Below are 12,205 nucleotides of genomic sequence, written 5' to 3'. Positions count from 1 at the left end.
GAGGCAGCCCGGCAGGCTGTATTACACGGAGGCAGCCCGGCAGGCTGTATTACACGGAGGCAGCCCGGTAGGTTGCTGGCACTAAGGAGGAGAGTGGACAGAGCGGACACACTTTCCAGTCCAGGCAGGTGACTGTTCACATCGCCGCTGAGGTCCCAGGAGATTTTAGAGGAGACCATCTTACTCAGTTACCACTTCCAGCTGAGGTGAGCTATCCGGACCCAAGCGGGAAATATACCATGGCACCCTCAGGGTAACGAACATTTATTTCACCTCTATCTCCTACACTCCTGTGCCATACCCATTGGAATAATCCTTTATAACTGTGGATTGGACATTGTGGACAGCTCTATATTGGATGAGACCCTTACTCAACCTATATTTTTTCCCAATATATGGACTGATACTGTCAGGGAAGTTATATTGAAGGAACTTTTTACTACCCCTATTTTATAGCAGCTTGGATATTTTACTTACAACAGCCATTAGGCGCTTCCATTATACGTACATGTGTATTTATGATTATTGTTTCATTGTGTATTATATTATTCTTGTTGTCTACCAGCGCTACACCCTCTTTTTGTTCGGATACCATTTAGTGGGTTGCAGATCCCATTACGTGTAGCAGCTCAGTAGCACAACTGATTTCCACACAGAACCCATTGCGCACCTACTTTTTATTATTTATTTACATGCTGTATAACGACTAAAAGGAACAGGAAAGAGTGGGCTGACTGATCCCCAAAGCACAACCATAGGTGGCTGCTGCCTGAGGAGGGGCCAGCCATTATTCAGCCACTAATATGCCAGGGCCGGCTCCCAATCAGCGCTGGGTCACATATTACAAAAAAATTAAATTAAACAGAAAATAAAATTATTTTAGGGGCCAGGCGGCCGCAAAATGGTCCGGCCCACCGGGAAAACTCCCGCTGAAGTCTACGGCCAATCGCACCTGCTCACTGGTCAGCCTCAGTCCTCCCTGGATTGAATCCACTGGGCAGCCTCTAGGTGTGGTCACATTTTGTATTTCTACCCTGTGTGGGCGGATCCCCCTCAGTCCCACAGAATACATGGCTCACTATTGCCACCTATTGCCACAGTATCATAAAAATTCTAAAATTGTGCCTCGATCTAAATTAGGTCCTCACTCACATTTGCGTGATGACCTCATTGCGGCTGTGGCACATGCACATCAAACCTAACATGTGCGTAGCACACCCCAGCTCCCACTGCGCATTAAAGCCTGATTCAGCGGTGCAAAAGCGATACAGGGGGTCTATTAATGAAGCAGAGAAGATAGATTTTTAGCTGAAATCAGGGCTCTTCTCTGCTATGTGCTATTTATGTAGCAAGTTACTGTACACCCACGCTCCATGCCTGCATCGCATCACTATACTTTTGTATGGTGAGTGCGATTCATAGAAGAGCAGAAAGCTCAGCTTTCCTTTCCTCTCCTGCGGTACATATTCGCCATCTGAGGATGCCATAATCTGTACCGCAAGGCGGACAGAGCAGGGAAGTTGCATACTTACCTGTTGTCTGCCCGGCGCTGGCTCCACCCCTTTTTCCAGTGTCCTTTATAGCAGGTCTAACCTGCATTGGAGAGGTAAGTATACATGAATGGCTACTACACATCACTATATATCGCATCGATGTGATGTGATATATAGTTATGTTTATCGTGAATCCCTTGGGATCAAATATGGGGCCTCATTCAGCTTGGATCGCAAGTCTGCAATCGCACGCACCAGCTCGCTGCAAATGAATGCGAATGCCTCATTATACTAAGACGCCCAGCACTGTATAAAGCCGTCCACTTCCCATTACATACATGCGCAAGTCAGCAAAAACATCGAGCAACATCGAACTCATTCGCACAATTGTGGTTCAGCTGACCTGTCTCAGAAATCGCTAAACTTCCTGTCGGTGTCTTGCGCTCAGGCTGCGTATGCCGTCGTAGAGGCTTAATTATGCACACATCTGTAACGGCGTTCAAACGCACTGGCACGTCTGCATTTCTTCGACCATCCCACTCTCCACCCACAAATGGCACTTCCTGTCAGTTAGTTCGGGATGGGTCTGCGTAGCAGCTGCACTCGCATTCACGATTGCAGTGACCGGTTCACGCACGCGCACTGCGATTTATATGCATGCGCACAACGCAAACAATGGCCGCGTGCATGCGAACGCAGACTTGCGTTCTGTGCTGAATGAGGCCCATAATCCCTTTGAGGATCTGTGCATGTGAATAATATGCCGAGTGATAAGGTAACAAAATATTCATTCATAGTGCACATTGTACTGGATCCCAAGGGAATATAAATTGATTTCTAGCTTATAGCACTTATTACTGAGCTCAAGAAGAACTATTGCGATTGTGAAATAATGAACTAGGGCCCTCATTCAGAGCCGCTCGCTATTTGCGGTCGTTCGTTCTAAAACAAGGGGTGGCTATTCAAATGAACCGTTCGCTCTTTGTGGTCTGTTCACGCCTCTAAGTCTGAACGAGCGAGCAAAACTTGCGGTTGTAATTTTGAAAAATACGCCCCCTTGCCGCTCGCACCATACGTCATGTCCACTATTTATTAGATTAATCAAGTACATCGAACAGCGTATGAACTGCTTGCTATTCTTGTGGCTGTTTTTTTCAACCGCTATTTTGCGGAAAAAAAAACAAGTGACGTGGTCAATGACGCTGCTGTATTAATTATGCACTCCCTTAAAACGCCCGTTTTGACCTTTAAGCACGCTTGCGTTCGAATTCCACTCCCCGTTTTCAAGCACCTTCCCCTGTTACCACCCACATACGCCTCCTTCTGTCACTCAAAATAGCAGGCATTCGCTATATAGCGAACAAACGATTTTCGGCCGCACTGACTGGTTCGCGCATGCGTATTAAAATCCGAACGAACGAGCGGCCGCTTACGAGCGGCTCTGAATCAGGGCCTAGGTTATCTCACAAGTCTTAAGGTGCATACACACGGGACGATTTGCTCCATGAACGAAACCATCCGGTGTGTCCCCGGCAGGGGGTGTGCTCACTGAGCAGAAACACTGAACAAAATCAAGAATGATTTCATACAGTGCCGGGCTCCCTCCCGGTTGGACGGGAGGTTAGGGCGATGAACAATAACTACCAGCTACAAACCAGAGCACGCATTGGTAGTTATTGTTCATCGTTTTGGGGCAGAAACTGAACGATTTGTTTGGACAACTGAACGATAATATGAGATATGGTAAGAACTTACCCTTGTTATCTCTATTTCTACGAAGTCCATAGGGTTCCACAGGATACCTTGGGGTATAGGTGTGACGTCAGTCATCGGGCACCAAAGAGTTAAGCTTTCAGCCTCCCAGGATGCACTAGGTCCCCCTCCTATACCCCGCCCCCGAGCCAAGGCATCTCAGTTAGTTACCAAGCCATAGGCCGGAGGAGGAGAAGGAAGAGAGAGAACAGAGATCTGGACACATACAAGAATCACATTCTCACCAGAGGGAGACGGAAAACCGGTGACCAGAGCAAAGCCCATCTGCAGCACAGGTGCGACAGGGTGGGAGTCCTGTGGAACCCTATGGACTTCGTAGAAATAGAGATAACAAGGGTAAGTTCTTACCATATCTCATATTTTCTACTTCAGGGTCCATAGGGTATCCATAGGATACCTTGGGGATGTCCCAAAGCAGTATCCTTTAAGGGTGGGGACGCTCCTGTGCAGAAAGGAGAATTCGCCGCCCGAAGGAAGCATCCTGAGAGGCGAAGGTGTCAAACCTGTAATACCTCACGAAGGTATGGACAGAGGACCACGTAGCAGCCTTGCAGATCTGGACTGCAGAGGCACCACGTCGAGCTGCCCACGAAGGACCCACAGACCTAGTGGAATGAGCCTTCACAGAAGGAGGAACCGGCAGGCCTTCATGAAGATAAGCTTCAGAAATAGCCATACGGATCCAGGCTGCCAAAGTTTGCTTTGAAGCAGGATAACCCTTTTTACGGAAGCCATAGAGGACAAACAAAGCGTCCGACTTCCTAAACGAAGAAGTGCGTTCAACATAAGTCTTTAAGGCCCGCACAACATCCAAAGAGGCCTCACCCACGGAAAGACCCGGTGAGTTAAAGGCCGGAACAACGATTTCCTCGTTAACATGAAACTGGGAAACAACTTTGGGAAGAAACTCGGGCCGAGTGCGGAGCACTGCCCTGTTCCCATGAAAACCAAGAAAGGGGGTCTACAAGAAAGAGCCCCTAACTCAGAAACACGTCTGGCCGAAGCAATAGCCAGAAGGAAAACAGTCTTAGCTGTTAGCCATTTAAGATCCACTGAGCCCAGTGGTTCAAACGGCGGTCCTTGGAGAGCCCTCATGACCACAGCCAAATCCCAAGGCGCCACAGGTGGAACAAAGGGCGGCTGAATGCGGACAACCCCTTGTATAAAGGTGCGCACATCCGGGATTGTAGCAATCCTACGGTGAAACCAAACAGACAGGGCCGAAACCTGTACCTTCAAAGAAGCAAGGCGAAGCCCATGATCTAGTCCCGCTTGTAGGAAGGCGAGAATCCGAGACAGACGAAACTCCCGCAGTGCATAACCTCTCGGTCGACACCACTGGAAGAACGTATGCCACACGCGATGGTATATCCTCGCGGAAGACGGTTTCCGAGCTCGCAACATGGTACGCACCACAGAGCTGGAAAACCCCCGGGACCTCAGCATGGCCGTCTCAACAGCCACGCCGTCAAAGACAGCCGAGTCAGGTCCGGGTGAAGACAAGGACCCTGAGACAGAAGGTCCGGTCGTAGCGGCAACCGCAGTGGACTGTCCACGGACAGACCCTGAAGGTCTGAGAACCAGTGCCGTCTGGGCCACGCGAGAGCTATCAACAGGAGCGTCCCTCCTTCCTGTTTAAATTTCCGGATTACCCGTGGAAGAAGGGAGACCGGAGGGAACAGGTATGCGAACCGGAACGTCCACCGGACGGACAGAGCATCCACCAGAGACGCCCCTTCGTCTCTTGTGCGAGACCCGTACACTGGCAACTTGTTGTTGTGCCGGGACGCCATGAGGTCGATCTCTGGAAGACCCCACCTGTCCACCAGCAGTTGAAAAACGTCCGGGTGCAGGGACCATTCCCCCGGATGAATGTCCTGGCGACTTAGAAAGTCCGCCTCCCAATTTAGCACTCCCGGGATGATGACCGCTGATATGGCCGGAAGATTGCGCTCCGCCCAAACCAGGATCCGAGAGACCTCTACGAGAGCCGCCCGACTGCGGGTTCCTCCTTGCCTGCTTATGTAGGCCATGGTGGTAGCGTTGTCCGACTGGACCTGTACCGGGTGACCCTGGAGAAACTGATGTGCCTGCTGGAGAGCATTGAAGACCGCACGGATTTCCAAGATATTTATGGGAAGCTCCACTTCTGTCGGTGTCCACCTGCCCTGGAACAAGTGTGGACCCGAAACCGCTCCCCAGCCCCGAAGACTGGCGTCCATTGTCAACAGGACCCAATTTGGAACCCAGAACGGACGTCCCTTGTTGAGGTGGGTCGTCTGTAACCACCAAGCAAGGGACAGGCGAACCTCCGGGGTGAGCACAATCGTCTGGGACTTCAGAGACTGAGGCAGCCCGTTCCACTTGGACAGGATCAGGTGCTGCAGAGGTCTGGAGTGAAACTGGGCGTATTCCACCATGTCGAACACCGACACCATGGAGCCCAGTAACCTCCTCGCTGAGTGTAGGGACACCCGGCGGCTGTGCAGACAACTGCGCACCCTTGACTATAAAGCAGAGATCTTTTCCTCCGTCACGAAGATCCTTTGCTGTCCCAAGTCCAATAAGGCTCCAAGATGCAGAATCCTCCGAGACGGGATTAGAGTGGACTTCTGCCAGTTGATTAGCCAGCCGTGCCGTTGCAGCAGTGCAATGGTCAGGTCCAAGTGGCGTAACAGGAGCTCTGGAGATCCTGCCACCAATAACAGGTCGTCCAAGTACGGCAACATGCGGACTCCCTGCAGCCGCAGAGAAGCCGCCATGACCGCCATCACCTTGGTGAAAACCCGTGGTGCTGTTACCAGGCCAAAAGGTAACGCCCGAAACTGGAAGTGGTCGCTGCGGATTGCAAACCTGAGGAACTGTTGATGGCGCAAAAGAATAGGGACATGCAGGTAAGCGTCCTGTATGTCCAATGACACCATGTAGTCCCCAGGTTCCAGCGCCAGAATGATGGACCGTAGGGTCTCCATCCGAAACTTCGGTACCCGCAAAGACCTGTCTTTGAGGTTGAGAATCGGACGATACGACCCATTGGGTTTCTGTACCAAAAAAAAAGGATTTGAATAGAAACCCTGGCCCCTCTGGGAGAATGGAACAGGCACTATAACTCCAGCCTGGAGCATAGTGTGCAATACCTTCCGCAGCTCCGTAGCCTTGTTCCGGTCTGATGGTAGACCCGTGGTGAAGAATCGAGCCGGGGGTCTGTGCCGGAAGGAGAGGGCGTACCCGTGGGAGACCACCTCCAGAACCCAAATGTCTGTCGTAGTGGTCGACCAACACTGGGCGAACAACAGCAGGCGGCCTCCCACCCTGGGATCCCCCAAAGGGAGGCCCGGACCGTCAGGCCGCAGGCTTGTCATCTGGCTTGCGGGCCGGACGTCTGGTACTCCATGCCTGCTTCCGGGGCTTGACCGATTTCTTAGGGCCAGCCTGTCAAGGAAACGACTATGGTTTGGGCCTGCCCTGGGCCCTAGATGACCGAAAGGACGATGGTCCAGAACCAGAAGGAGCAGCGGCCGACGGGAGACAAGCCGATTTGGCTGCCGCCAGCGTGGCCACAATCTTATCCAGATCCGGACCGAAGAGAACTTCTCCGGTAAACGGCAACGCCTCCAGACCCTTTTTGGAATCTGCGTCCGCCTTCCAGGATCGCAGCCACAAGGTGCGACGAGCAGCTACCGCTGCTGAAGAAATCCTAGACACCAGAGTACTAATGTCTAGGGCCGCCTCGTTGATGTAGGTGGCCGAATCACGGAGATTGCCAATCAACTCCGCCTGTTCGGCCGGACAGTCGGAATCAAAAGAAGCCTCTAATGAATCTGCCCAGCGCTCCATCGCTCTGGCAACCCAGCAAATGGCCATAGCCGGCCGTTCTGCCCCCCCCCGCAAGGGAATAAGCGGACTTCAGGCAGATCTCCACCTTGCGGTCCGTAGCATCCTTAAGGGAGGACATGGATGGCATCGGCAATGCGGCACTACGGACAAGACAGGTCACGTGAGAATCCACCTGTGGAGGGGATTCCCACTTTGCAAAATAATTATCCGCGAACGGATAAGCCACCGCCAGGCGTCTCTGCGGCTGGTATCTTTTGCCAGGCGGTTTCCACGCCTCCTCTAAATGGTCCACCAACTGACCCGAAAGAGGAAAGACTGTGGCATCGCCCTTCACATCTTTGAAAAAGGCATACTTAGATTTAGCCGCTGGGGGAACTTCGTCCTCAATCACCAAGGCTGTGCGGACCGCCCGAATAAGTCCAGGAATATATACTTTGGACTTAGCATCAGCGTCCTTAGCATGGAGAGGTTCCTGATCGTAAGGATCCAGAATCTACCCATCATCAGACGTCCCCTCGTCATCCTCATAAGGAGCCGACAGAGACGCCACCGGCCGTTTATGCGGCCGCATCACAGACTCCCCTTGCAACACATCCGACAAGTGCTGTACAGAACTCGTCAGGGAGTTAACCCACGCTGGCTCCTGAGAAACCGGGAGCGGGGAAATAGGGAGACTGTGGGGTACCACCAATTGTCGTGGGAAACCCTGCATGGGTGACAACACCACTGACTGCTGGGACAGACCCATCGGTGTAAACGCGGGCTGCGGAGCTAACTGGCCTACTAAGGCTGTAAGCGCTTGAGCGAAACAAGCCCAGGGCGGCTCCTGTACCGGTGCAGTAACCGTAAGAGGCCGCGCCATAGACAAACACTGCCGGCAGAGGCCCTCCGCGCTACCCTCCCCCTCCGCTAACGGTACTTTACACGTAGTACACTGTAGCCGGAGGGGAAAATCACTTTCAGACATGATGGCACCACGTATGTGACCCCTCTCACCAATTATCTATTTAAGAGGCGAGAGACCACCCTACAGCACCGCACCGCAAGGGCTTAGCAGAAAAAACAGGGACAGTATAAAGCTGACAGTTTAGAAAAAAAGTTACAGGCAGCAGCACTAGCACAGTCACATACAATGCAGAGAAATAACAATTCCTGCACTAACAGCGCTGATCACTCAACTACACAGACACAGAGCCTGGTAGGACACAGCGCTGCATACACAGACCTGACCACAGCGGAGGAGAGGTATGCGGGGGGACCCAGACCACGATGCTTCCAATGCAGGCTTCCAGCAGCGTTCACCATGCTTCAGAAAAGATGGCCTCCGAGGAGCAGAGAGAAGGCTGGCCTGGGGGAGGAGCGCTGACACAGGGCCAGTCAGCACAGTGCAGAGAGGGCTGTGTGCAGCGGGGGAGGCGCCGGCTGTGAGACAGGGAAGGCGCGCTCCCCTGGCATGCATTTAACCCCTGGGATGCCGCAGCGCTACCGCTCTGCTGCGGTCCGCTGTCCTAGGGGGTAGTGGAAGCGCAGGTTGGTCGCCTGGCTCCACGCTGCAGCCAGTCCCCAGGGAGCGCCCTGCCTGGGGACTTAGGACCATGTGATCGGGACCCCGCTGCTTACCTCTGTCCCCCTTGAATCCGGCCATGGTCCGGAACATCTGGGGTCACCGCTAGCTGTGACCCCAGATGTCCACCAGCATCCCCGGATCAGTACCGGCGTTCTGGTACCGGCGGGGTGTAGGGAAGACAGCATGGACGTCAGGACTGACTGTCCATGCTGTTCATCCAGATGTGCAGCCACAGCTGCATGAAGAAAAAGCTTCAGGGGCTCTTCTAAGCCCCCCTCTAGCAGGTGCCTCCGACTCCGGCCGGGCACCAAACGAAACTGAGAAGCCTTGGCTCGGGGGCGGGGTATAGGAGGGGGACCTAGTGCATCCTGGGAGGCTGAAAGCTTAACTCTTTGGTGCCCGATGACTGACGTCACACCTATACCCCAAGGTATCCTGTGGATACCCTATGGACCCTGAAGTAGAAAACGACATTGTTCAATCGTCCAAAAAAGCGCTGCGTGTGTACGCACCATTAGTCACCAAGGGTTTCAGGGTATTCACTCCCAGTTATACTATACATTTCTTTATACAGTGACAACTTATGGGAACGGCACTACGGTGGTATGCAGGTTTATGTGTGACCAGTATATATAATATTATCTGATTATGTATGTGCTGTTACTTAGGAACATCTGCATGAATGTATACATACAATGAATAATACATACACACAATTTATGAACAATTTAGTTCTGATATAGAAATGAAAACACTGTGGGACGCACTTCTGTTATTATTACACTTTTCTTTATTCACGTACTATTACAATTCTCGTGTTCATGTGTTTGTTTTATATTTCACTGGGGTTTGTCCAAATTTGGACATTTTCTATGAATTTATTAAAAGTGAAGTTTTAATTTAATGTTCGCCACCTTAAGATGACATCTTTCTCCCATACCTTTTAAAACAACTTTGGGGCTCATTCAGAAGTGCACGCTAACTGCGTGCAATGCCGATTTTCACATAGTTGAGCAATTATTTACTACTGCACATGCTGAAAATATTCGGAGCAGCTGGCGTCAGACACGGCGAGGCAAAACTGTGGGTGTACCTGGGCGTTGACTGGGAGGTGGCTTGAAGTGAAGGCAAAAAATCTTATGTACTGACCTCAGAATATTACCTAGGTATAAATCAGGGGTATGCAGTCGGGAAACCGGCTGCCTTAATATCGACAGCCGGCTTCCCGGCTGCTTTATCCCGGCGTGGGATAAATGACCGGCGTCTATATCTAGACGCCTGTCATTTACCCGACGCCGGGAGACCGGCGCCCGGCATCCCGATCGAAGGGATGCCGGGCGCCGCGAGCGGACAGCCGCGCGGGGGGGGTTAGGTTTAGGGCACCCGGGGGACTTAGGGTTAGGCACCCCCCCGGGAGGGTTAGGCTAGGGGAAGGGGGAGGTTAGGGTTAGGCACCCAAGGGGGGAGGTTAGGGTAAGGCAACCCCCCCTGGGGACTTAGGTTTAGGCAGCGGGGAAGGGGGGGTTAGGCACTTAGAGGGGGGATTAGGGTTAGGCACTTGGGGGGGAGGTTAGGGTTAGGCACCCCTAAGGAGGGTTAGGTTAGTTAATACTTACCTTAGGGACGATCAGGATTTCCAGCGCTGTCGGGCTTCCGCTGCCGGGCTCTGCTGATCTGTCGGGCTGCCGTGGGATGGGGAGCATAGCCGTATCACGCTTTGGGGGGTGGCCACATCCATACGGGGCGATGATCTATGTTTTTACTAGAAAAATACCTTTTTTTTGCTGCACACAGTGGAGGCACCGGTTTGTGCTTTGTGCAGCAGAAATACCGGGGTACACATTCTGGATCCCAGTGTGCTGAGAAATGCACTTATCACCCAAAGTGCAATATGTAGGACCAATAACAGTGTAGGACAAGACCGGGAAATCGCAAGTTTAGGGTTAGTGCAAACTTCAGGTCTTTTTGCAGAATGGAAAATGCTATTACCAGCTAAAGTTTATCCTTTATCCCCCTTTATCTCACTTCAGTCAACTAGCACCATAAGAGGGAAGGAAAGCTAATTCCACATCCCTCGCACGGGCTCTAGTTAAGAGACCGGCAGCCACGATGCACCGGTCTAATGGGGGAAGCCCGACAAGGGACTTTAGATAAGCGTCGAAATACTGACTCCTATCTTAATCCCGACGCTGGAATCCAGAAGGACAGCAGCCCGAACGGTGTAAGTCCGGGGCGCCCTTAACCCTTAGCAAAAACACTGATTGTAGAACCATTGAAGGACAACCCAACTGCTTTCCGGCCACCTTGCGGGTCACGCAGCCTCAATTGCAGGTAAGACTGTTGCACATCTTGGGGCACCTTGTCTTCATTGGTTTCCTGTTTCACATCCCATCTCTGCAGCTGGATGTCCAGGACCTGCTTTCAGCTTCCAAACGTTCTACCCCCTCCCCCCCAGCCACAGAGGGAGAGAACACAAAGGAAGGCACTAGGAATGGCCAATCGGCGGTCCCGCATTGATCTTTTGGATCGATAAGTAAAATAATATCGATCTTCTCCAAGATGAATATTATTTTGAGGCATGCGCTGTTTGTGGTTAGATAAAGATTGTGCGCGCGCAGCTGACAAAAGAAAACCAATGGAAAGCCGATGCATGCGCAGGGTATCGGGAGACGGCATGGAGCGGATAGGAGCATCGCTGCATAAACATTGTGGTTTTTTTACTCTATTTCTCCATCATGGGCTTGAATCTGGGTTAAACGTAAGGTCGTTGTTGGGCGCAGTTACTACCGTGCATGTGTACAAAATAGTTGCAGTGCCGATTGCGATGCACATTCTCAGAAATGCCTCGAAAATGTTTTGGACATTCCTGGGTGGTGACTGGGAGGGGGCTATGCGGGCGCACAGAGATGGTCCATCTTATGCGATTGTCCTGTGTCGGGCGTGTATTCAATTTGGATCCGGCAAAAATGGGACCAGGCAAAAAGGTAAGTTGTGAAAAGTCTTGCCAATTTTCGAGAAATCAACATGGCACCCCCCTAAAGATGTCCTGACATGGGGGATCACTATGGGTACCCCCGATTTGGCCTGCTGAAGGTAAGTCAGGTTTTTAAATAGTCACCGCAGGTGCATAAATGCGCCTGTGAAGGAGGGGGGAAGAATAGTATTTATCTTTTTTTTTTTAAATAACTATGCCCATCAAATTTGGGGTACATGAAAATGGGTGCAAGCATATTTTTAAGTCCCTAAAGTAATTTTTTTAATTTCTTCCAAAAATGCATCTGCTGCTACTACCCGCATTCTAGAAAACACCTGCCGCATACATGGGGGCCCCCTGTGAATCAATTTTGCTAGTTTAAAACTTTGTTCCCCAATATATTTTTTTTCGCTGCCAAAATGAAAGTACATTTTTTGGGGTGTCCAGAGGATTTTTTAAAAAAAATTTTTTAAGTCTGCAGCCTGTTTTATTCTACACCCCTAAACCCCAATATTGCACTTTTTTTCGCCATGTATTACATGGTGAAAACTTATCCCCGTT

This window comes from Taudactylus pleione, unplaced genomic scaffold, assembly GCF_031769625.1.
Source record: "Taudactylus pleione unplaced genomic scaffold, aTauple2 ptg001279l, whole genome shotgun sequence".
Lineage (NCBI taxonomy): Eukaryota > Metazoa > Chordata > Amphibia > Anura > Myobatrachidae > Taudactylus > Taudactylus pleione.
Note: the sequence above shows the minus strand (reverse complement) of the source record.